Source organism: Pelodiscus sinensis, unplaced genomic scaffold (genome assembly GCF_049634645.1).
Source record: "Pelodiscus sinensis isolate JC-2024 unplaced genomic scaffold, ASM4963464v1 ctg35, whole genome shotgun sequence".
NCBI lineage: Eukaryota > Metazoa > Chordata > Testudines > Trionychidae > Pelodiscus > Pelodiscus sinensis.
Genome location: NW_027465908.1, coordinates 859,067 through 884,876, shown reverse-complemented (window position 1 = coordinate 884,876; position 25,810 = coordinate 859,067). Strand labels below are relative to the sequence as shown.

Sequence of the window (25,810 nt, the reverse complement as noted above, 5' to 3'; positions counted from 1 at the left end):
GTAGACGTCCTACACTCCAATGCCCCCCTCCAGAGTGGCTCTTCTGGTTAATAAAACTGTAGCCAACATTTCTAAGGCCTTGTGGCAAACCCCTGCATCTATCTCCCCGACTGATAAGTGAGCCGAAAGGAGGTACTTTGTTCCCCAAGTGGCAATGAGTACATGTTTTCTCACCCTCCCCCGGGCTCCCTGGTGGTACAAACCGTCAACCGCAGGGAAAGACAAGGCCAGCCCGCTGCCACCCCTAAGAACAGAGAGGCCAAAAAAGACTGACCTGCTAGGCAGGAAAGTCTACGCATCTGGGGGTATCCAGTACCGCATTGCCAATCAGCATGTCCTCTTGTCACGCTATGCCTATAATACCTGGGCGTCCATGGACAAGTTCACGGACCTGCTCCCCAGGGACTCCCGCTACGAGTTTAAGGCTCTCCACGAGGAGGGGAGAGAGAGCTCCAGAGCAGCACTCCAGGCGGCTCTCAACGTGGCGGATGCCGCTGTCTGGGTGATGGCCACAGGTGTGGTCCTACACCGTAGTTCCTGGCTCCAGGGTTCTTGGGTTCCCTCAGAGCTCCAAAACACCCTCCAAGACCTCTCGTTTGATGGCCCTGCAATCTTCACTGAGCAGACCGATCAGAGGCTCCATAGCCTCAAGGATACCCTAAAATCCTTGGGCTTGCACACTCCTGCTACCCAGAGGCACACTTTTGCAAATAGGAATGTTTCTAGAGCGCCCCTCAGGCCCCACGTCCTGACTTCTCCCTTTGTAGGAGCAGGAGTGATAATGGCAGGAACAACAGGTGCCAACTGCTCGGCTCCACGCAACAACCAGGGCCCCCCCAAAAAACCCTCAAGCCCCCATCAGGGGTTTTGATGGAACCCCTGAGGGCATTTTACCAGTCTCCACACTAAGTTTCCGGGACCATTTATCCCACTTCCTCCAAGCCTGGCGGTCTGTTACGTCGGACTGATGGGTGCTGGAGATAGTAGAAAGGGGTTACGTAATCCCTTTCCACTCGCCCCCTCCTCCCCAACACCCTACCCCGTGCCTTTTCAGGGACCCCTCTCATGAGCCTCTGCTTCAAGAGGAGGTCCAACATCTCCTTACTTTAGGGGCAGTAGAGCGCGCTCCCCCCGAGTTTCGGGACAGGGGGTTCTATTCCTACTACTTTCTGGTCCCAAAGGCCAAAGGGGACTTCCGTCCCATCCTAGACCTCAGAACCCTCAGTTCCTTCATTGCCAAAGCAAAATTCAAAATGATGATGCTGGCGTCCATCATTCCCTCCGTAGCCCCCCGGAGACTGGTATGCTGCCCTCGACTTAAAAGATGCTTATTTTCACATCTCAATTGCCTCCCACCACCGGCAGTTCCTTCGTTTTACTGTGGGCCTGGACCACTACCAATTCACGGCCCTCTCCTTTGGCCCCTCAACGGCCCCTCGAGCCTTCACCAAATGCATGGTGGTGGTGGCCGCCGCCCTCAGGAGAAGGGGCGTTCAGATGTTTCCCGATCTCGATGACTGGCTCCTGAGAGCCCACGTCACCATAGGCTGCAGGGCTCTTCAAAGACTTAGGTCTTCTTCTAAACCTGGACAAATCAACCCTAACTCCCACCCCGGTAATAGAGTTGTGGGTGCCACTCTGGATTCTTCATCGGCGAGAGCCTCTCTACCCAACTCCAGGTTCCTCACAATAGAGATGGTGGTCAGGGTGCTCCAGAACTTTCCAGTGACTACCGCCTGGACCTGCATGCATCTCCTGGGCCTCATGGCCGCCTGCACTTCTGTAGTGCAGCACGCCAGACTGCGTCTGTGCCCATTACAGATGTGGCTTTCACGAGTTCACAACCCGGTCGCCCACTCATGGGACAGGGTGGTGACAATTCCCGCCCCCGTCCTCCTTGCGTTGGACTCACCAGGCATTGGTCTGCGCGGGGATTCTGTTCTCCAGACCAGTGCTTTCCATCCGCCTTGTCACAGACGCGTTGGACACCCGCTGGGAGCCCACCTGGGGGACCTGCGCACACAAGGTATGTGGTCTGCGGGCGAGATCTCCCTGCATATCAACATCAGGGAGCTCCGAGCAGTCTGCCTAGCCTGTGCAGTTTTCCTTCCCCATCTCAAGGGCAAGTCTGTCCTTATACTGTCAGACAACACGACAGCGGTGGCGTATATAAATAAGCAGGGCAGGGCATGTTCCTCTCACCTGTGCTCGGAGGCGATCCACCTTTGGGACCTCTGCATCGGGGCAGAAATCCACCCGATGGCCTCGTACCTCCCGGGCTCCCAAAATATCCTTGCGGACAGGCTGAGCAGGTCTTTTGCGGGTCATGAATGGTCCCTAAGGTGGGATGTGGCCCACTCTATTTTCTGTGCATGGGGGTTTCCCCATCTAGCCCTATTCGCCACAGAGCACGAGAAGTACCCAAGGCACTGCTCCCTCATGGGACAGAGGAGGGGTTCCCTAGGAGACGCTGTCCTTTTCCCATGGCCAGAGGGCCTACTGTTTGCCTTCACGCCATTCCCACTCATTCACAGGGTCCTCCTGAGCGTGAGGGGCGTTCCTGATACTAATCGCCCCTGCATGGCCCAGACAGCACTGATTCTCCACCCTCCTCAGCCTGTTTTGTGAGAGACCCATGGCCCTCCTGCTGGTCCCGGACCTGATATCTCAGGACTCGGGCAGGCTCCGCCACCCAGATCTGCAATCACTGTGCTGAGCTTAGTGCTCAGAGCGGGTTCAGGAAGTCCTGCTGGGTAGCAGGAAACCCTCCACCAGGGCCACATATCTCACCAAATGGAAGCGGTTCTACATTTGGGCTTTCCAGAAGGGGGTGCACCCAAGGCAGGCAAGGGCCTCCCGATCCTCGATTACCTGATGGACCTCAGGCTCCAGGACCTCTCTTCCTCCTCCATTAAGGTTCATTTGGCGGCCATCTTGGCCTTCCACCCCGGGGAAGGGGGAAAACCTAGTTCACCAACCCTATAGTCAACAGGTTTTTGAAAGGCCAACCCTATAGTCAACAGGTTTTTGAAAGGCATGGCCAGGCTCTATCCACATGTCCACCAACCCATTCCCCAGTGGGACCTAAACCTGGTCCTTTCTAAGCTCATGGGGCCCCCGTTTGAGCCGTTAACAACATGTTCCCTCCTGTACCTGTCATACAAGGTGTCCCTCTTGGTAGCGCTTACGTCTGCCAGGTGGGTATCCGAATTCAGGGCGCTCACCTCGGCTCCCCTCTACATGGTGTTTTTCAAAGATAAGGTCAGGCTCCGCCCTCATCCGGTTTTTTTGCCCAAGGTGGTGTCTGCCTTCCACACCTCCCAAGATATCTTCTTGCCAGTGTTTTACCCTCAGCCGCATGCGTCTGGGAAAGAACGGGCTTTACACACTTTAGATGCGTGTAGGGCATTAGCCTTTTATTTAGACAGGACAAAACCATTCCGAAAATCGCCACAACTTTTTGTGGCCATTGCGGAATGGGTGAGGGGTCAGCCCGTGTCCTCTCAGCAGATCTGCTCTTGGATTACCGCATGTGTCAAGGAGTGCTACGCCCTGGCAGGGGTGCTGGCCCCTCCCCTTAGAGCACACTGCACGAGGGCTGTGGCCGCCTCCACCGCTTTCGTGGTGCAGGTTCCCATCCTGGACATCTGCAGAGCCGCCACGTGGTCCTCCTTTGCCAGTCAGTATGCGCTAACGCATCAAGCCAGAAAGGACGCCACCCTGGGTAGGGTGGTTCTCCACTTCTCGTTAGCTTCAGCACCCGGCCGTCCTCCATAGGTTCTGCTTTGGAGTCACCTAATTGGAATGCACATGAGCAATCACTCGAAGAAGAAAGAACGGTTACTTACCTCGTAGCTGTTGTTCTTCGAGATGTGCTGCTCATGTCCATTCCAAATCCCCACCCGCCGACCTCTCGCCGGAGTGTTCCGGAAAGAAGGAACTGAGTGAGGGGGTCAGCAGGGGTATATATGGGCCAATATACCGGTGCCACTCCAGGGGGCTCCCCTGCTGGCCCTAAGGGTACTGCCGAGGGAAAAACGTCCGACGGCGCATGCACACCTAATTGGAATGGACATGAGCAACACATCTCAAAGAGCAACAGTTACGAGGTAAGTAACCGTTCTGTTTGACCACTTGTGACCTCAATGTCCATGCATATCGAGCCACACAGTGTTGTACAAGGACTCGAATGCAATGTTCTGATTGGGGTTAATCCCTCTTTTAAGTGTGCTCCAGAGAGCGTGGTATGGAAATTGCAGTTTGAGTCCATTCCGTTTCCAGCACTTACAATATTTTCCGGGACGGGAGAGGGTGAAAAGGTTTTTTTGAAGAGCTGTTAGTGCCTAAGTGGGTTTGTGTAACCCACACACCGAATATGGTTTGCTGTCCTATGCAGTGGCATCTAGATCACAGCAACAGCTAAGAAGAAGAGACCTCTACAGCATGGGCTGAGAGCCAGCTGGCTTTTAGCTCAGAGGGCAGAGGCTGCTATACAAAGCTCCAGTAGAGCCACGTTTAGTAGTCTTCAGGAAGATGCTGAGGGAAAGACACAATCCTCGGAGCATGCATCTTCCAGTACAGATGAAATAGTCTCATTTGCTTTTGTTGGCATCATGCCTGCAGGACCTATACTCTTTGTATTGTGGGGAGAGACAAATTTGCAGAGACCATCAAAGGAAAAGTTAGTGGCAAATGTTTTCAGGTGTGACCAACAATTTTAGGTGCTGTGCATTGTCTGGCAGGCAGTCCCTTTTAAGCAATCTCAGATTGGACACCCAGTAACTGAAGTATTCAAGACTACGGGCCACATTTGAAAATCTTGGCCAGAAGTTTTATATTTCAGACTCCCCCCAAAATCAAACCCTTCGTTGTCAATTTGTTTTCGATCCTATTTCCAAGAAAGGATCTTGCCCTTGGAAGCCAAGCCCAGGAAATGCAGGCACTGAGCAGCAGGAAAGGCTTCCTGGAACGGAGTTTGTCAGAGAGAAGCTGGCAGAACTTGCTCTGTTCAATACTCAGAGTTAACTACATTTTTCACCCGTTGCCAGCACACACTTCATTTTTGGATTGCTGGTTCCCCCTTAAGGACTAAGACCATCTCCCTTTGATATAACAGACTGTACTTCTATATTAATGTGTCAAGTTGCTGTGAAATTTACTGCCTCGCTGGGCCCATTAGACTGCAGAGATTCGGCTTCATCTTCAGCACGCCTCAGTCTATCAGAACTCTATCGTCTCGCTCGGAACAGCCTGTGCCCGGGTGCTGCTGTACCCTTCATGGAATGAGCGCAGATGAATTCTTTAGGCCCTGAAAATCTCCATGACTAGAAGATGCCCTTTCGCTGGAGGCCAAGCAGCGAACTACAGGTGTCTGCTGGAAGCAGCAGGGGTTTAAAAGCAGGCCTCTACGTGCTGGGGGGGACAGGGGAGTTTGAACACCCACCCCCATGGTCCTTCATGGTCTGCCATAGGGCCAATTCCAGCCAACCTAGAGAAGGCAGGGGCAGTGCGTTGCCCCAGCCTCTCTCCCCCATACTGCAGCCAGTCAGGGGAAAGCAGGGTGGCTTCTGCCCCAGTCCTAGGGAAGGCTGGCGTGATTCCCTTTCCTCACCTAGGAGCGGGGGCGGGGCTGGGCCGGGCCATGGGGGGCAGGGCAGCCACTAGCCCCTCCCACAGCTTGCACTACCCCCCCCCCCCAGTACACACAGAAATTCCTGCATACGGGCCAGAACGGTACCACCTTCTTTTTGTAAAGAGATGGTTTAGCAACACTGACTCAGAGACTGTTTATCACAATTTTTACCCAACAGACTGCTACAAAGAGAGTTGTATTCAGTGTCGTTCCAATCTCCACAATAAGAGTTTAACCTAATTTTACCCTGACTCCCCTCTTCCCCCCACCGTCTTCTGCAATGAATTTAAGGCTGGTAACACAGCCCCGGAGGCCAAAGCTTCTTGTGTAACCACAGATCTGAGCAATGTCATGTCAAGCTGCACCACACAGTTCCCTACTGATGTGCCTTGCGCCTGACCCAAACAGACCATGTCTAGCTGACAAGGGGGGGATTCGGTTTTGCTCCGTGGGGTCTCTGTTGTCACCGGAAATCAGGAAGGTATCTGGGAATGGGGTGGGGGAGGAATACAGTAATTCCTCATTTACCGGAAACACGATAGATGCGTTCTGAAAATGTTCGTGCTAAGCGAAAACGTGCTATGTGGGGTCAATTTTCCCATTAAAAATAATGGAAAAGGCGGGGGTTGTGTTTCAGGTGGTGGTGGCAAAGTCAGTTTTTTGTTGGTGCTGGGTCGCCAACATCAACATTAGATCTCTAGCAACACAAGTCGCCGTGGTTTCTTAAAACGCAAAGATAAACATGTGGGTTGGGCGGAGGAACTCTGTGCCCACGTGTATTCATCCGCTCATGTGTATTACCACTGTTTCACCAGCTTATGCCGCCACGCGAAGTTGTCCATCACTTGATTATTTTCGTGTTATTTCGGAGACAGTCGTGTTATTCGAAAACATTCCCTAAAAAAAATCATGCTATTTCTAAAACGTGTTAAGCAGGCACGTGTTAAATGAGTAATTGCTGTAGTCACCTCTCTGCTGGGAGCAGGAGCGAGACCATCCAGTTTATGACACAGATTGGTGGGTCACTGCCAGTGTTCCCTGTAAGCTGTACACTTGGGCAGCCACCCATGAAAGATTCAGATGCCACCCCGCTGATGAGCAGCGTGCCCACAGCTGCCCACAGCCAGCAGTATCTGTTTCTCTTGGTGGTGCACATCTGCACAGGCCTTGGTGCATATAACAAAATTCATTCCACACATAGGTGTAAACAGTTAGAGGGAACATTGGTCACTGCACAACCAGCAGACGGGAGCAAATTTTAGTCACACGTTTTACCGCCTACTCTGCCTGCTCTAGCCTGGCAATATGACTTGGCCTTGAAAAACTGTATCTCTTTATTAGCCACCTAATCCATCCAGCCCTGAAGATCTTTAACCAACCCATTTGAATGGAAGCAAAAGGAGAATTTGCCCCAACTTGCCAAGAGCCCATTCTGAATTCAGGCTGAACGAGGCTGCGATTGAACGAGGCTCTTGTGGACAGTTTTACCGCACTCATTTGCCGAAGAGAGTGACTGATTTAAAGGTTTTGGTCTGTCGTGCTGTCATCTTTGTCTGAGTTCTCGGGATGTCTATAATGCACCTAGCGCCATAGTATCTGATCACCGCAGGGACACATGAGATTGTCTTGAAATTCTTTCCTCTTCCTTGAGACTGGGAGCAGGAGCGTGTGTGTGATGTGTGTGTGTGGAAGTGTAAAAGTAAGTAACCGCTATGCTTCACAGATGAATATTGCATTTTGTCCTGAAGTGATGGGCCCTGCGATCATTCTGATCTGATGCCATCTTTATAGCAGGTTATATGTGTGACTATGTGAAACTGCAGTTCCTTTATAGATTAAGTAGCCATTTGACTTAGCACTCTTGGCTGAGAATAAGCACGCATCGCTGGGGAAACCCGCTCTTGCCTATGGTAATACTGCATATGATAATAATGCACTCTAATGAGCTCTCCTGATGCAGTTTGTACACTATGCACAGGATGTGTCATTTGCCATTGTTCGTTAGCTCCAACAAATGCTGCTGTTTTCTTTATTCAAAAATTGCCTGCTTTGCTCCAGCGCCGAGCCGACAGGACTGCTGGTACAATTTTATTTTTAACATTCTGAACTGTTGTAAGCCTAGTGAACTGTTTAATACGCTACATTCAACGAGCCCAGCTTATACACTGCAGAGGCTTTGAAACTGTCATACTTTCAAATGAATACAAGTTATGGACAATAGCTCTTTGTGGGGAGGTTCTGCAAATGTGGAATCAGTTACCATTAAGACTTAAGAACAACCGTGGAAGATTGTTGTGCGGGTTGGCTTTAAGATGGAGCTAGAATAACCCTTCTGCCTGGAGCATTTGATTCTATTGTATGTAGGTTCTTATGCCACGCTCACTACGGTAGTATCAAGTTGTGAGTTGTGACATGACTAACATCTCTCAGATGTGGTTCGTTCTCTCATCCCCTCCCTGGAGAGTTGCGCTCTTGGATGTTTTATTTTAGTGGGGATTTGGGTTTTATTTCTTTGTTTGCATTTAAAGAAGGTAGATCAGAGACACGCACTAGGGCTATGTCTAGACTGCAAGCCTCTTTCGAAAGAGGCTCTTTCGAAAGATACTTTCGAAAGAGCCTCTTTCGAAAGAGAGCGTCTAGACTGCACGTTGAACTTTCGAAAAAGCGGCTTGCTCTTTCGAAAGAAAGCATCCAGTGAGTCTGGATGCTCTCTTTCGAAGAAGCCCTATTTACATTGAAGAACGCCTTCTTTCGAAAGAGGAACTTTCGAAAGAAGGCGTTCTTCCTCGTGAAATGAGGTTTACCGCCATCGAAAGAAAAGCCGCGTTCTTTCGATTTAATTTCGAAAGAACGCGGCTTGAGTCTGGACGCAGGTGAGGTTTTTTCGAAAAAAGGCTACTTTTTTCGAAAAAACCCCTGAGTCTGGACACAGCCTAGGAGTAGAAGGTGGGGAAGTAGAAAGTGGGGGAGCTCATTCCATAGTCTGAGGCTGGCTGCAGGAAATCTTGTCTCCTACACAGGTGAGTTTATGAGAGAAAATCCATTGTGCCTGGGCACTGGGGCTTTAACCACAACTTCCAGGTGGAGCTTTGGGTGTAGGGTTGCCAGATACTTTCACAAAAAATACCGACCACGGCAGGAAAAAAAATTGGTTAAGGAAAAAAAAAAGGCACTGTGCCTTGAAATCTCCACGCTCACCGCTCGCCCCCGCTAGACGCGGCGGGGAGGAATGTCCCAAGCTGCCTTCCATCTGAGAAAAACTGAAAATACCAGACATTTTATATGTCCGGTATTTTCTGGGTTTTTTTTTTTACCGGACAGGGGCTGCAAATACCAGACACGTGGCAACCCTATTTGTGTGGTCAGTGGCAGTTGTTGCCTTGTGTTTGGGACTGTTGTGCAAACATTTAGTGCAGCCTCTGCTTAGAGAAGAGAGAGAAGTACTTAGCCATCCCTCCCTCCATTCAGGCCTCCTCAGACAGCAGGATATGAGTGAGGGAAGGAAGCACGTAAGCAGAGTGGGAAGAACGAGCTGCAGTCAGCAAACTGTCTCTGCCAAACATCATAGGGAGCAACAGCAGCTTTTCCGACACACTCTGCTCTTTATGCATTGGCTGCCCCACCGGCCGTTCCTCCCCGTGCCAAGTCTGTCCGCACAGAACTGCCTGTCTGTGAGCCGCAGCACTCCGTGAGCATGAGACCCAGGGACATGGGCCCATGCGCGCAGACGGCGTGCCCACGCAGGATCGAGCCACAAGGCTCTGCGCGCACATCCGCCACGTTGACAGCACCACGCAGGGACAAAGCAGGTTCCACCAGAGCACGCGGATGCACATTTCACTGCCGGGCAACCGTCACGTGCCAGTGTGCTGAGGTAAAAAAAAAACCAACCCTGAAAAGAAGGAGAGCAAATTAATTCCTCCACTTAGGGAAATCTGCCGTGTAAAAGCCTGTCAGACACATTAGAACTACCCTGTGGCAGGGGGCCAAGAACTGACATGCACTTCCAAAGCACTCAATTGACGCAACTTGGTGGTGCAGAGGAAGCCTCCGCCAGTTTCAGATGGCTAAGGAATGGTTTGCAGGCAAGCAAAAGGGGAGAGGGCCTATGCCACCGCTCCTGAGCTCCTGTACCACAAGAGACACCCGGAGGCTCTAAAGTCAACAGCGAACGCGATTGTGTTTGTAACAGCCACAATAACTGGGCTTGCTGAAGGGAGCTTAGGAGCATAGGGAAGTCTTTAGCTATGTGCTGCAGGAGTGACTCGCATAGGGTTCCTTGTCCCTCTCTAATGGCCACTCCACATAAGATGAGGGTCTACTACTGTTATGAAGCAGTGGAGTTCCACCAAGTGGTAGAAGCCCATGCTCTTAGCACTGGCGGTATGGCGGTGTGATCGTCGTACATGGTCCTCGCTCCATCCATTGGGGATGAAAGTAGAGATTGGAGGGAAGCCTATGGGAGCTTAGCAGTCATTTAACAACAGCTCCTCTGGCAGTGTGGCAGTCAGTCTCAGAGGTGGATCCACCACCTGCCTGGTACCTATGATTGCTGTTCCTCTGCTGGGTTGTAGCCGTGTTGGTCCCAGGATATCAGCGAGGCGAGATGGGGGAGGTAATATCCGTCATTGGATCAGCTTCGGTGGGTGAGAGAGACAAGCTTCTGAGTGTGAGTGAGATGTGTAATCCTATTTCATTAGTGCTCCCGGGTACTAGTTAATCATTTCCCGGTAAGCATCACCTATTAAGGGTGATGCTTACTAACCAGTTAACCAGTTACCCATTCACACCCCTATTTTTGAGCTTGCCCAGGGCTCTTCTTCAGATCGCAGGGTTTCTCAGCTAAATACAAGGGCTAGATTGTAACGCCTAAGGAATTAACATGTGTTGCAAGCGATATGCAAGGTGCTTTTCATTGCTGGTGAGTGGTGGGGGTAGAATAGGATTGGTATCAACCAGCTGCAGTCATAGAGATGTGCATCTAGGAGCAGAATTAGCTAACACAGGGGTGTTTTCCTCTCCATCTCGTGGAGCGTTCCGAGTCTCTGTGTTTTTATTATTTTAAAGAATTGCTCCTTCCTGCCCTCGAAAGACTCTCCATGAAGATGTTAAGAAGTTAGGTCCTGTTTTCCCTTTTCGTTTAGTAATTTGTGTTTTTAAAATAATACGATGAGCTTTGGGGGAGAGGGTGAAAACACACAAACTGCCCCCAGCTGGGTGCAGTTGGATTCAAAAGGTTACAAATAATGGATTAGCTTTTACCTATTTCCATGGCAACCGCTCAGTTGCTCTTAAATTCTACTTTAAAAGCTTCCCACAAATGCGTCTCGTGACCCTGAAAACTTTTCCATCTCCCTCCTGACTTCTTTCATTTTGTTTTTTCAAACATCAGTTATTTGCCACAACCTTGTAGTTCGGCGCTGACAAGCGAGTGAAGAGATGAACTCCCAGGGAATGGGCTGGCTCGGAGCAGGGAGGGAATTGGCGATACTCTTTTGAAGGCTTTCGCCTCTGGGTTCCTCTTTCAAAGCTGGAGCGGAGCGATAGCGACTGAAAATTGGTGATGCTGGACAGCTCCTTATTATCAAGTGGGCCATGACTTGGTGGGTGTCATTCTGGAGCCGAGTGGATAAGCACTGAGCACTTGACGGCTGTTGTGGCAGCCAGCACTAATTGTGGAGGAATAGGGAGGCCCGGCAGATAGGAGAAATGGGACGGGGTCGTGGTTAAGACACTCAAATGAGGCTGCTGAGGTTTGTGTTCAGTTCCCAGCTCTGTCACAGCCTTCCAGGGTGGCCTTTGGCAAGTCACTGCGCCTCAGCTCTTCACATGTCAAGCGGGGACCCCAGCACTTGGCCTTGCGCCCAGCGGTACTGTGAGCATGAATGCCAGTGAAGTGGCTGCATAAGACCCTATCTACATACACAAAACACTGGCTGAGATCCAGACATCTGGCTCATGATCCAGTTTTGTCGCTGGCTCTGTAAATGTGACTTTAGCCATAAGAACGGCCGTGACTGGGTCAGACCAAAGGTCCATCTAGCCCAGTGTCCTGTCTGCCGACAGCAGCCAATACCAGGTGCCCTAGAGGGAGGGAAGAGAACAGGGAATCACCAAGTGATCCCTCTCCTGTTGCCCCTTCCCTGCTTCCGACAAACAGAGGCAAGGGACGCCATTCCTACCCAGCCTGGCTAACAGCCCAGTTTGCTTCACTTCTCTGTCCCTTACTTCCCACATCTCTACACTGGGGGAGACGGTGTCAACTTCCCCATCTCTGCCTGGTGCTTTGAGATCCACGGAGGGAAAATGCCATATGCATTCCAAGAAGTATGTTGAATAGTCATGGGACTTTTGCTGTCTGTGTCAAGAGACCATATTTACTGGTCAGGGAAGCTGAGCTACCCTCTGAGTCAAGGCTAAGGCACAAGTTGTTGGTTGTTTTGTTTCCTCGCTGCCTGTGCTATGAATGAAGAAGGAAGAACGTTGTTCTCCAGAGACATCAGCCTGGTGCCTTTCCCTTGCCTCAGCATCGTTCCAAAATGCCCAGCGAGCTCTGCTGCTCAGCGGGCGCCTGCATCATGCTGATATCTTTTCCCCGACAGGAACCACAGCAGATTAGAAGAGAAATGATGTGAGTTTACACGGCTCGTCTCTTAATCAAGAAATTGCTAAATGCTTTACTATAACAACGCAAGTGAAACTGAAAACAGACACAATGGTGGGGCGGGGGAACAATTGCTGGGGTTTTATAGAACACAAGAACTGGAAGGGACCTCGATAGGTCATTGAGTCCAGTCCCCTGCCCTCGCGGCAGGACCAAGCACGATCTAAACCATCCCTGGTAGATTATCTAACCTGCTCTTAAATATCTCCAGTGATGGAGACTTCACAACCTCCCTAGGCAATTTATTCCAGTGTTTAACTACCCTGACAGGTAAGACGTTTTTTCTAATGTCCAGCCTAAACCTCCCTTGCTGCAGTTTAAGCCCATTGCTTCTTGTCCTGTCCTCAGAGGCCAAGGAGAACAATTTTCCCCCCTCCTTCTTGTGACACTCTTTTTGGTACTTGAAAACCACTATCTTGTTCCCTCTCAGTATTCTCCTTTCCAAACTAAACAAGCCCAATTCTTTCAGTCTTCTTCATAGCTCATGTTCTCTAGACATTTAATCCTTCTTGTTGCTCTTTTCTGGACCTTCTCCAATTTCTTCACAGCTTTCTTAAAATGTGATGCCCAGAACTGGACACAAGACTCCAACTGAGGCCTAATCAGCGCAGAGAAGAGTGGAAGAATGACTTCTCGTATTTTGCTCACAACACTCCTATTAATGCAATTTTTCTCCCTCCTGCTTGTGACACCCTTTTATATACTTGAAAGCTGCTATCATATCCCCTCTGAGTCTGCTCTTTTCCAAACTAAACAAGCCCAATTCTTTCCATCTTCCCTCCGAGCTCATGCTTTCTAGACCTTTAATCGTTTTCATTTTCATTATGCCCTTTACTCTTCTAAAATGTGCCAGGGGATCTTCAGCATTTTCCTGGGCAGGAGGGACCTCAATGTACTGTGTCTTTGAGGGCATCGCCTTGCCAACAGGGTGGTAGAAAGTGCATAGCACTATAGAGCCCAGGGCATAGAACTTCCCAAACTAATTCCTAGAGCAGATCTATTAGAAATTCTCTGGGAATTATTTTGTGGAAGTTCTCTGGCATAGGAGGAGTCCGATTAAGTCATCTCAGTGGCCCCTTCTCACCGTAGAGGCTATGAATGTAACATCTCAACAGATGATTCTTTTACATGTCCAGCACCCTCCTACCCCTGTGGTGTATACGACCACATGCCTGTAGGGCTGTGTCTAGATTGCGTCTAAACTACAGCCGCGTTCTTTCAAAATTAAATCGAAAGAACATGGCTTTTCTTTCGACAGCGGCACTCCTCATTTCACGAGGAAGAACGCCTTTTTTCAAAAGTGCTCTTTCGAAAAAAGGCGTTCTTGAATGCAAACAGGGCTTTTTCGAAAGAGAGCATCCAGACTGCCTGGGTGCTCTCTTTCGAAAAAGCGGCTTGCTTTTTCGAAAGTACTGCTTGCAGTCAAGATGCTCTTTTTCAAAAGAGGCTTTTTTGAAAGTATCTTTCAAAAAAGCCTCTTTCAAAAGAGGCTTGCAGTCTGGACGTAGCCTAGGAGACAAGACCCTGCAGACTTACAGACCATGGGTAAGCATGTTACTGAATGAGCCACCCTGAAGAAACTGCTGGCTTATTTCTTTGTGACTTATCTACCTCTTCTGTGACTGGCGCAGGCAACCTATCAAAAGTCTGTTAGAAAATCCTTCACTCTAGACAACCTCTCAAGCCCTGTCTTTCGCCAGTGTCAGTGGGAACTGCCTTGTGTTTATATGCACATTTCTTCCACTGATGATGCTCCGGGCACTCGTCGATGTAAGCTGTCTTGGTTTGCACAAAAGGCAGATGTCTGTCTGTGAGAGTTACATCATTTTTGATTCATTCCATTGCGGGGGCAATTGAATAGGTGTGAACAATCCTTCTGTCTTCACTGGTGACTGCCGAAATGAACTGCTGGTCAGCTGGTGACCAGGAGAGCCTAGAATTACTGGTGCATCCTGATACGTTCCTGGCTCCCTATGAGATCGCATTGACAAGTCTCCGTTTAACAGACAACTTCTCACCTGCTGTCTGGGATCGGGCTGCTACCAATTAATTTCACAGCAAATTTAAAAAAGAGAGAGAGAGAGCAAGAGAAATTATGGATTGGTAGATTGTTCAGAGGAGATTTGCAGCAAGAGGGACTATCACAATAATTAGAAAAGAATAAACTCTATAAAAATAGCTGGATGAGCATGAAGCAGCTGTTTGACTTGGAACGCCGGGGATGGAATTTTGGTTAGCATTTGGCACTTGGCTCTTTTTCTCCCCCTTGGATTTTAAATCATAAATCACTTGCCTGGGCAAAGTCCTGTTTGCTCAAACATCTGCAGCAGGGAGAACACTGGCAAATCCCTGCAGAGCAAAAGCTGTTAGATTGCTTTTCTTTTGGGGTCCTTCCAGAGCAGTTTGTTCTTAAGGAACTGGCAGCAGCGTCAAAAGTTTAATCAGAAGCCAAGTGGGGAAAAAACAAACAGGCTGGGTGGGAGGAGGGTTCTTCTTATAGGCAAGCACATTATAGAGTCATCCGAGGCCTTGCTAGCCGTCCAAGCGAAAATGGAACCAATCTGTGCTTCCAGGCTGAATCATAGAACACTAGAACTGGAAGGGATCTCTAGAGATCCTCAAGTCCAGTCCCCTGCCCTCATGGCAGGACCCAGCATGGTCTATATCATCCCTGACAGGTGTCTGTCTAACCTACTCTTAAATAGCGCCAGTGATGGAGATTCCACAATCTCCCCAGGCTGGAGCAAGGCCGAGAGAGATGCAAAGACGAGTCTGTTTTCTCCCTAGCTCACAGCCTGAGCAGCTGGGCTTGCACACGGGCGAAATCTTCAAGGAGCAGGAGATATAATCCTCCTCCATGTCACAGCAGTGAACGACTGGCCAGTTCTATTCTGCAGCCACTGGGTGAACTGGCCGGCCGACATGGATGCCAGCGCCAGCAATATGCAGAGAGCGGCTCTGCCAACCCTTCACCACGTATGACCGTTCTGCTACTGCCAAGGCAGCCCAGGGCTTGGACGAGATCAGCTCATGGATGAAAAGCAGCTGGCTGCACCTGAGCGAGGCTCCGTGGGCAGGGAGAAGCACTGTCTACAGCTGGCAGCTGCTGTGCAGCCTCCTTTGGCTGAAGGTACCCAGCCTCCGTCGGTCAATTCCGTGTGCATCTGAGGAACACCCCTGGATTCGTGCTGATGCTGAGCTCTCTTCTTGCAGCAACCGGGAGTGAAGCTGACTACCATTCGGTTGGCTAGGAGATGTCAACCCATCCCGCCGGCTGACGACCCGGCCTCAGTTATTCACGCTCTCCTCACTTCCCGCGGGCACTGCGGCAAGGCGCTCTCCTTGGCTGTCACGTCTTCAGGACTGGGGAAGAGCCACGGATACAGGATGCTGCAGCACCTCACCTCAGCAACACAGCAGACTCCCACCCGCACTGCAGACCCGCCCGCCTCTCCTTGCACTGGCGCCCCGCAGAATAGTGAGTCGCCTTCTTCTGCGCGTGGGCTCCGTGGCCTGCGCTCGGGTTGTCTAAGAGATCCACTAGCGCTCCAGGGACAATTGCAGGTGGCGGCTTTGCTCCTCTGGCCCAAAGGAGCTGGTGGCAGCAAGGGCAAAGCTTGTCTGTAAAGGAGAGAGCTTTTTCGGGGGCCAGCCCAAGCCTGGGATATGATATCATCTGCCCGAGCTCCGAGGCCCATCACAAACGTGTGTGTGTGTGTGTGTGTGTGTGTGTGTGTGTGTGTGCGCCCATCACAAACCACTTTTTTTTTACCTTGCCTTCTCCAAAAGAAATACGGAGCGTGTGTGATTGTGTGTGTGTACGTGTGCAACCCACACACCTAGCGTGATTACTGAGTAATGCAGGTGGCACCTAGACCACTGCAACAGTTAAGATCAAGAGACCTCTACAGCAGGGGTTAGACGGTAGCTGGCTTTTAGCTCAGAGGGTAGAGGTGCCTATAGTCCGTTCCTAGGTTCAAATCCACCTTGGTGGTGGTTACAGGTGCACCTTCTCCAACATAAATACAGATTGCGTGTGTGCGTGCCCATCACAAACCACTTTTTTTAACCTTGCCTTCTCCAACATAAATACGGAGTGTGTGGGCGTGACAGGAATTAGCCTGTCTGACAGTTAATTAGGGTCATTCAATCAGGACAGCCAGAGGCAAATCCCAGGCTGAAAGAGACCTCCGTTCTCTGACATTGGCAAAGATTCCCTTTACTCCAGGAAAGTGTTAGATTCAGGGTCTCAGATCAGGCTTCCCATTCCTAGATCTTAAAGGACAATAAGGGGACTTATCCCTGTTTTAGAGAAGGGGAAATTGAGGCACCAAGAGATGAAGTGACATGGGCCAGGATGCCAGTAGGTCAGTGGCAGAGTAGGGATTAGACCCTACTTCCTCTAAGTCCCCCACTCGCAGACCAAAGCTCTTCTGGAAAACCAGGAAGTTAATTTAGTTTTAAGGAAAGTGGGTCAGCAGCCCACCCTCGCAATAAAGGGGAGCCAGGTGCCTAAATACCTTTGCAAATCTGAGCTAAAGATGTTTCCCTTAGGTTCTGCCAAGCTTACCCTCTTTTCTAGGCTTCAGACCTGCACAGCACCTTCAACGCACTTGCCCTGGCCTTGGGTCTGTTGGATACGACCTCACGGTACATCGACATGTCAATGAAGACTGTGGCCATGAAACTCCCACCCCGCGTCAGCTGGTTTCAGGATGAGGGACTAAAACTAGCAGTGTAGTCATGCAGGCTTGGGCTGGGTGTCAGAGTCAAATCTGATCATCTACACTACCTTCTGTAGCCCAGCTGGCCCAGGTCAGCTGACACAGACTTCAGCGCAGTGCTGTGTGGCTTTCGTTGCTCTGTAGATGAACCCTGTGTCTCTAATCAAGTTCCTCAATCGGTATTAGAGGACTATTTCTAGGAATGTTTACCATGATCTTATGACACATATCTAAAACTTTGCACTTAATGCACGTAAGTCCCATAGTGGGCTCCTGGGGTAGACAGATTCTTGGAATTGAATACATTTTGCTCTGGAACGTCCTCATGTTCCCTCTAATCTTTCCCATCTGCGGGTGGATTTTTTTCTAGCCATGTGCAGAATACATTTTTATGTGCACCGAGGCATGCACAAATGTGCACCACCAGTAGAAAAAAAACTAGCTGTGGGATCTCTGCTAATCAGCTGGGTGGTATGCGAATCTCTCCTGAATGGTTGCACAAGTGCACAGCTTAAAAACCTCTGTGACCTGTTGATCCATAAAAGCAAACCATGACGCCCGGAGTACATTGACGGTGCCATTCATTGTCCCGGCGAAAGCAGAATGAGGGACTTTCCTAGAGGTAGTGCCACCGAAGCATATTACACTGAACTCCGAGTTCCCCTCATAAATAAGGGTGACTTTTAACTGGCACACGTCTGAGCTTTAATAACCTGAAATATATTCTGGGCTGGTGAGGCAGGAGCCTTTAATAACATTTTAGTCTGCTGTCTTGGTGCTTAATGCCATCGCATTTTAAACATGGGTTTGGCTCAACTGCTTCCTGAAGTGGTTTTAAACAATATTTTAGCAGCCTAAGCTGTCTCAGGCGGCTCAGAAACACTTGTTGCGGGAAATAACGTTCTCCACAGTAACATCTCTGCATCGTTGTGACATGTTTAAATATTTAAAAAATGTTTTGTGCATAGCTTGGTTTTAAATTGGAGCACAAGCATTGGCTGGGGGGAGAGTGGGGTTTTGTGCAGTTGTGTGGGGTCTCCCCCCCCCTTTTTTTGCCAGAGTTAGTGGTGTGAAACATTCCAGGCGAAGCATCCAATGACACTGCAGTGGGGAGTGCTGGGAAGCAGCATTTTTAACATGCTTTAATTGCTTTTTGCCGGGGCCAGAGATATTTATGGGTTCGGAGATTGCCAAGTTATTTATTAGATGGAGTATCTGGGGATAGACTAATATAAATCACTTAGGCTGGTATTGAATATACCAGACACTCAGTAATTTAAAAAGCTTTAATAAAAATGCTAAAATATGAGACTTGTCGTTAGCTGTAATGAGACTCAGTTATCATGTTTTTATCAGCGATTTTCACACCCCCCCCTTTTTTTTTCATGGAGCTGGAAAATGTAGACTTGACCCCTCCCGGTATTTGGTATTTCTCAGCATCTGGCCACCTCCCCGATCTTGCATAAATGGTCGCACTTAGACACCTTGACGTATGTAAGCTGCTCCTGAAAGTCACACTCCCATAGGTCGGGTCATCTAGCCTCCAGGGCCAGTCTAGGGGATCTAACTCTGGAGGGAGGGTCTCTAGTCTAGATCGCCACCCTCCGCATCCGAAAGGCCTTCTTGCTGCGTATTTTAAGCTGGAAGGAAGTTTCCCCACATGCCCATGCAGCCGGGCAGTCCTCAGGCTGGCATGACAGATCTTCTATCGTCTCAGGCTTTTTATTTTGTACCTCAGAGGTCTCCCTGTTATGAGAGACCCAAACTATCCATTCCAGGGCAGATATTGCCCTTTTAACAAGCTGTCTTTCGCCCCACACCCATTGGCGTTTCTCTGTGTGACTGGGCTACCCCAGTGACTCCTAGAACCAGCACGTGTTCCTTCTGTTCTGATTTCAACCCCACACACTGACATTTGGGAGCCTTTCTCCTATAAATGCAAAGAAAAAATATTTCTCTCCTTCCCCTTCTCCTTCCCCCTTCGATTTTTCCTCACTGGTCGGGTGACTGACTAACGCTGCTGGCCTCCTGCAGGCTGCATGGGTTCCTCACATCCCTGCCACCTCAGATCTCTTCACACTTGTCTGCTGGCGGCAAGACATCGCCATTCCAGCCTGCAGAATGGGGGTTATGGGGCGGCGTGAGGTGGCGTGGGGGATCTAAGCTCCTTGCAAGCTGTGTGGCCATGCGGATACCTATTTAGCACCGCCCTGGTGCTCAAGGGACGTGCCACAGCCAGGGGAGGGCTGCTCCGTCCCCAGCCCCACCTCACCCGGCCTCCGACCTGCTGCGCCCTGGGGAGGTGGGCGGTCTGGAGATAGCACCAGCCAGAAGCCAGCCGTGGCTGCGGGGGCCCTCACCCAGCTCAACCCAAGACACCGCCATTCCAGACTTGAACCTGCCAGGGCAGGGGAGGGGCCATCCCAACCCCAGAGCTGCCATGACGGGGAGAGGTCTCTTGTGAGGAGAGAGAGTTGGGGGGGGAGAGTCTTCTCTTCTCACAATAGCCCCAGAATACCTTCCTTTACCCCTGCACCCCGCAACCCAGCCCCACCCTGGCCACATGAATTCTGTTAAGTGCACCACTATCAGGGTGACGTGTCGCACGTCACTGCCGCGTCGCACCTCACCTGCACGTTGGTGCACATCACAAAACTCATTCCGCGCACGGGGACGTGGACGGTGATGTGGCGAAGGGAAGGCAGGGGAGTCAGGAGGGAGCAGGGCCTCGGAGCTGAAAGGACTTGTAGAGAGATAATAGGGGAAGGGAAGGAGAGAGAAAGAAGTAGCAGCAGGAAAGAGCAGGTCAAGGCTGAAGAAAGCGAAGGAGGGGCTGGTGCAAACGCAAAGGGGCGGTAGTGAGACAGCAAAACAAGCAGGTGCTAATAGGAGTAACAGGTGCTTTCAGCTCTAGGGCAGCGGTTCACATCCAGCCCCAGTTCGTGCCCCAAAGCGCCTGCCGTCCATGACACGAATGGGGCAGCCTCAGCCCAGTTCTGAGTGTGCGTGTCCCACAAGCACCTTGGCGACAGGGCCGGGCCAGCAAGCTCAGCCGAAGCGAAGGGGGGATCAGACCAGAGAGAGTCGGCCTAGGGTGAGGGGCCAAAGCTGGGAAGGGGACGATGCTAGGGAAGGCTGGGCAAGAAGTCTCTTCTTCAGTGCGGAGGAGACCCTGGGCCTTGTGCGCACGGACTAGGGATGAGGCTATAAATAAGCAGGCCCGGAGATGCTCTGGCAACAATCATTATAAACCAGCAGAGCGAGGCACGAGTCGTTTGTGATGTCATCGCTAGCGTGGCATGTGTTTATATCCCTGTAATTCAGAACGGCCTCGCCACAAAATACGGCGCAGGGCGAGCGGCAGATATAACGACAATGGGCTCCCGTCTGACAGGACGTGGTATAAAGCCGCAGGGCTCGGGGGGCTGCCCTTCAACGGCAAGGGGGACATTAGGCGCCGCATGAAGCAAACATCTCTGCCAACTCGCCCTCTCCCAGCAGCCTTGCTTTCCGAGGAGAGAGGCGTAACCAAGCCCAGGGACTCATTGTGCTCCAGGAACCCGCACGCTGTCCCACTACCGCACACTGTCCCATCTAACGGCACTGAGCCTGCTGACAGGGAGAAGAATGAGACCACTGGACAGCCTTAGCTGGGGGCCAGCCGGCTTCTGGCTCCCGTGGGACAGACCGAGGCTCTACACTCCAGTTGCCCTGGGTCTGGCTCTGCCTGTGGGCATGACACAGCCACAGCATGTACTCAAGAGGCAGCCCCAGCCCCAAAGAGGGCTATGATTGTGGGGCTAGATTGTGGGGCTTACATATGACCTCCGCCATGCAGGATGCCTCAGTTGCCTCAGGTTACATGGAAGTTGAACTTCTATGGACGCCCGTGTAATCCCGGATAATCTTCATTTAAACACAAGCCACAAACGGTTCAGTCACGCCGAGCTCCTTCGGCACTTCCTCTCACGGGCTTCCGTCCTGCCCTCCTCGCCTTGAACTAGAATCTTCCTCCCCTGCTTTATGGTGGCGAGAAAGGACATAATCACTTCCATAGCAACCAACTGTGAAGGCGCAAACGGGGGCTGATGGCTTCAGGTGGGGAATAAACAGCAGAGACGCAGATGAATCCTTGAAGAACGCATTTGCACGCCAGCGTCCTTTGTAATAAAGAGCCGGCGAGGAGAAAGACAGAAAATTTAGGATGGAGGGGGGGGCTGAATAATTTCCTCGTCGGATGTTTTTCAGCTTTCCATGAGATGTCAGCCGTCCTTTAAATCTGCCATGCTTTATATCGCCCGCAGCGGAGTGGGGATTGAAAACGGAAGATCTTTTCCCGAGCAATTTCAAGGCACTGCTAACGGGGCTTCATTCTTCCTGCTCCCAGCAGCGGAGAGGGGAAAATCAGACCTGAACCTCGGCATGGCGGGAGAGCTTCCCTCCAGCCGCCCACAGCTGGGCAGTCTCAAGGAATGAAACTTTCCCAAAAGGACATTTTTTGAGTAACCTGCCTTCCCGTTTAGCTAGGCGCCTGCTTTCATTGCAGTAGTGCCTGAGGGACTCAAACCCCCACCAATTCCCAGCACGCCGGGCCCTAGGAGCAGACCGAGGGCCAGAGAGAAGGCCGCCAGCCCTTGAAACGTTACCAGGAATCTCAAGACGTAGCTTTACGCAGCCCTGGCTTCGGGAGCCGGTGGAGTATGATGGGGAATTTCAAACTGAAAACCTCGTCCTTCTGGGTGTGATAAAAACATGCAATGTGGGCATCCCCGTCCCCACCCCCAAAATATCTAGGGTTCCGCTTCCTCGTCAGCAAAGCTCAGGAAAAGCGGCCGTAGGAGCTGGGTAGTCTCGCTTTTTAAAAGAACCTCAAGCAGGGTTACGTGTGCCCCCCGGCGGGAAGACACAGAAACCTGCCAGCTCACCCAGGCTGGTCCTGGGAACCCTGGGTTCTTAGCCCCCTTTGTGGGCTTCAGATTTGAGCCTCAAAAATCAGGGGCTTCTGCTGAAGAGTTTGGGTCACCCAGGGGGTGGCTGAGCTGGAAGCTGCAGCTGGTGCCCACAGACAGCAGCTTATCTCCAAGAAGTAGAGCCTGCAGTAGCATTGTCTACTTCAGGAGCTCTCTCCCCTTTATCCAGGGCCTAGCTGGTACCACCCCCTCCCTAGCCACCTGGAAGGAGTAGGGTGCTCACACTTCTCTCGGAAGCTGCACCCCGCCCCACATTGAAAACCCACCCCCAGCCTGCACCCCAGTCTTTGCAGGAACGCAGGTCATGGCAGTGATTGAACTGAGGGGCGTGTGAGCTTATAGGGCTCATCCCTACCACTTGTGCTGCAGAGATAGCAATGCGAGCGCTCCCTTCGCTCAAGAGGGCTTAGCCTGGTGATGCTTCGGCCGCTGTTTCTTTGGGTATGTCTAGACTACATGGCTCTGTCGATGGAGCCATGTAGAGTTGTTGTTTTGGAAAAGGGAAATGAAGCCGCGATTTAAATGATCGCGGCTTCATTTACATTTGCATGGCTGCCGCGCTGAGCCGGCAAACAGCTGATCAGCTGTTTGTCGGCTCGCGCGCTAGTCTGGACGTTCCCCCTGTCGACATCAAAGCCCTTTGTCAGCAGCCCCGGTAAACCTCATTCCACGAGGAATAACGGGGCTGCTGACAAAGGGCTTTGATGTCGACAGGGGGAACGTCCAGACTAGCGCGCTGAGCAGACAAACAGTTGATCAGCTGTTTGTTGGCTCAGCGCGGCAGCCATGCAAATGTAAATGAAGCCGCGATCATTTAAATCGCGGCTTCATTTGCCTTTGCTGATCTGTCTAATCTACATGCCTCTGCCGACAGAGGCATGTAGTCTAGACACAGCCTTTAAGAGGCCCAGGCAAGCAAAAGCAGGGATGCTGGCGAGAGAAGAGGGCCGGGGGGAAGAAGGGTGTCTGCGGGTGGGTGCCTGGCTGCAGGGCGACAGGTGAGTTTGCCATTCGGTGTCTGGCGTTGTTGCAGAGCGCCAGGCCGCACCGACTAACGGAACGGCGTGGCTGGGCTCCGATCACGAAGGGAGGAGGAAAGATCTCCGGGGATGGGCTCAGCCTGGGGCGTGGCACCGAATGCAGGAGCAGGCCGGCTGCAAAGCAGACAGGGCCTCAGCAGTAACACCGAAAGGGATTTGAGCTCCCGTGCTGAGTAGCTGAGGGAGGTGGGGGGGAAGGAGCCATGGGAGGGAAGAGGGACATCTGAAAAGAACTTCTCAGGCTTTCTGTTGTCAGGTGGCGTGGGGGATTGTGCTACTCCCAGCAGTCAGTGTGGGTCAGGGAGGTACCAGGTGGCTGCGGTCCTGGACTGCCTCCCTATTCCAGTCAGTTGGGTGTGGTTTGAAAACACCCCGCCCCTTCTGTGCATGGCCAAGGGTTTCAAAAGCACCTGGGCAAATTTAAAAAGCCAACAGACCAGGGAAACAAACCGACACGAGTTGTAACCAGCGTTCCCTGTAAGCTGAGCGCTTGAGCGGTCGCCCAGGGGAGATTCAGATGCCACCCGGCTGGTGAGCAGAGCGCCCGCAGTCGCCAGCACGTGTGTCTTCTGGTGGTGCACATCCACACACGCCTTGGTGCACATAACAAAATGCATTCTGCACTTGGATGGGAAAACGAGAGGGACCATTGGTCAGAACCAGTGCACCTTAGAGCAGTGGCGGGATTCTGGGGGCCCACCAGGCAGGGCCAGTGTTTGACACGGTGGGGCCCCAGGCAGAAAGTTGAAGCTCCACCACATGGAGCTGAAAGCTGAGAACCGTGGCTTTGTGGAGGCGCATGGGGTAGTGGGCAATTGCCCTGCTTCTTACCCTCACATGCCGGCCCTGGCTTTTATGTGCAGACACCCAGTTGTTATGGCACAGGTGGGTTGGTGTTTGTGTAGCGTGACGGAGGGGTCTCCGGAGGGGGGAGGTGGTTAAAACCCCCCCGTGCTAGAGCAAATGGATTGAGCATTCAAACAGACAACACCCCCCCAAATCATACTGTGGAAAAAGGTGGGAGGAGCAGGAGAAATCTTGCCTAACGTTCCATCTCAGGTGTGTTGTAAGCAAAAAAGGTATCAACAGGTGTGTTGTAAGCAAAACTCGTGAAGTCATTCTGCCGCTCTACTCTGCACTAGTTAGGCCTCAGCTGGAGTACTGTGTCCAGTTCTGGGCGCCACATTTCAAGAAAGATGTGGAGAAATTGGAAAGGGTCCAGAGAAGAGCGACAAGAATGATTAAAGGTCTAGAGAACATGACCTATGAAGCCAGGCTTCATGAACTGGGCTTGTTTAGTTTGGAAAAAAGAAGATTAAGGGGGGACATGATAGCGGTTTTCAAATATCTAAAAGGGTGTCACAAGGAGGAAGGAGAAAATTTGTTCCTCTTGGTTTCTGAGGACAGGACAAGGAGTAATGGGCTTAAAGTGCAGCAGGGGAGGTTTAGATTGGACATTAGGAAAAAATTCCTAACTGTCAGGGTGGTCAAATATCGGAATAAATTGCCAAGGGAGGTGGTGGAATCTCCCTCTCTGGAGATATTTAAAAACAGGTTAGATAGACATCTGTCAGGGATGGTGTAGACGGAGCTTGGTCCTGCCTTGAGGGCGGGGGGCTGGACTCGATGACCTCTCGAGGTCCCTTCCAGTCCTATTATTCTATGATTCTATGATTCTATGATCTCTACCCCCCTGCTGAAAACTGTGTACGACTGGAAATCGTGCTGGGCACACGCCTGTCTCCCCGGCTGTGTGCAAACGCTCAGCACTGTCCAGGCCCTCCCCGAGTTACACACGTCTTACTTACAAACACAAGCTCCCCTGCAGCCTCGGGAGCAGGCCAGAGGCAGAGGGGGTGGCCAGAGGGGAGGGGAGGAGCTAGGGGATGCCCCAAAGTCCTTTTCAGAATCTCCGCCTACCTCCGTGTCCTCCCAATTAAACCCGCCTTTCCCCAAGCACCAGCACTCACCGTTTAAACCCCTCTATTTCCACTCTTTTTCATTGCAAATATTCAGGATTTCAGCTACATTGTGGGTTCAGTAAGACCTTTGTGAGCTAGCCTGGGAATCTCACCAGCATTTCTAACATGGTTTGTAGGGGAACATGCGTTCTGGGTGCCAAACAACCGACTGACAATTGAATTTGTGGACACTGCCCACCCATCAGTTGGGAACTTCCTGTACTGAGGAATGCTCGGTAGCTGAGGGTTTGGTTGTAGCAAGCTGTCAACTCTGGGGTTGCCCGGCTGATAAGACTTTACACGAAGGAGGGCGTTTTGAAGGGCGGGCTGTATAACCCACTGGATGGAATAAGCAAGCTCTGGCTGTCAGGGTACGTCTAAACTACATGGCTCCGTCGACGGAGCCATGTAGATTTGTTTGTTTGGCAAAGGGAAGTGAAGCTGCGATTTAAATAATTGCGGCTTCATTTAAATTTACATGGCTGCCGCGCTGAGCTGACAAACACCTGATCAGCTGTTTGTCGGCTCAGCGTGCTAGTCTGGACGTTCCCCTGTTGACATGAAAGCCTTTTATCGACCTCCCTGGTAAACCTCATCCTACGAGGCATAACGGGGAGGTCGATAAAGGGCTTTCAGGTCGGCGTGGGAGCGTCCAGACTAGCACGCTGAGCCGACAAACAGCTGATCAGGTGTTTGTCGGCTCAGCGCGGCAGCCATTTAAATTTCAATGAAGCCGCAATTATTTAAATCATGGCTTCATTTCCCGTTGCCGATCAGCCTTATCTACATGGCTCCATCGATGGAGCCATGTAGTTTAGA

At 51.3% G+C, this 25,810-nt stretch overlaps 1 protein-coding gene and 1 long non-coding RNA gene across 3 annotated transcripts in view; one reads left to right on the top strand and one right to left on the bottom strand.

The window, feature by feature from the left end:
* Nucleotides 1-25,810, top strand: part of LOC142824448 (opioid-binding protein/cell adhesion molecule homolog) — a 999,900-nt gene that overhangs the window by 858,325 nt on the left and 115,765 nt on the right. The gene's annotated exons all lie outside the window — the stretch shown is intronic.
* LOC142824484 (uncharacterized) lies at nucleotides 3,396-21,804 on the bottom strand. Its single transcript, XR_012899350.1, has 2 exons — nucleotides 20,839-21,804; nucleotides 3,396-3,795 (listed from the first exon to the last, which is right to left on the bottom strand). It is a non-coding gene; the product is annotated as an uncharacterized LOC142824484 (long non-coding RNA).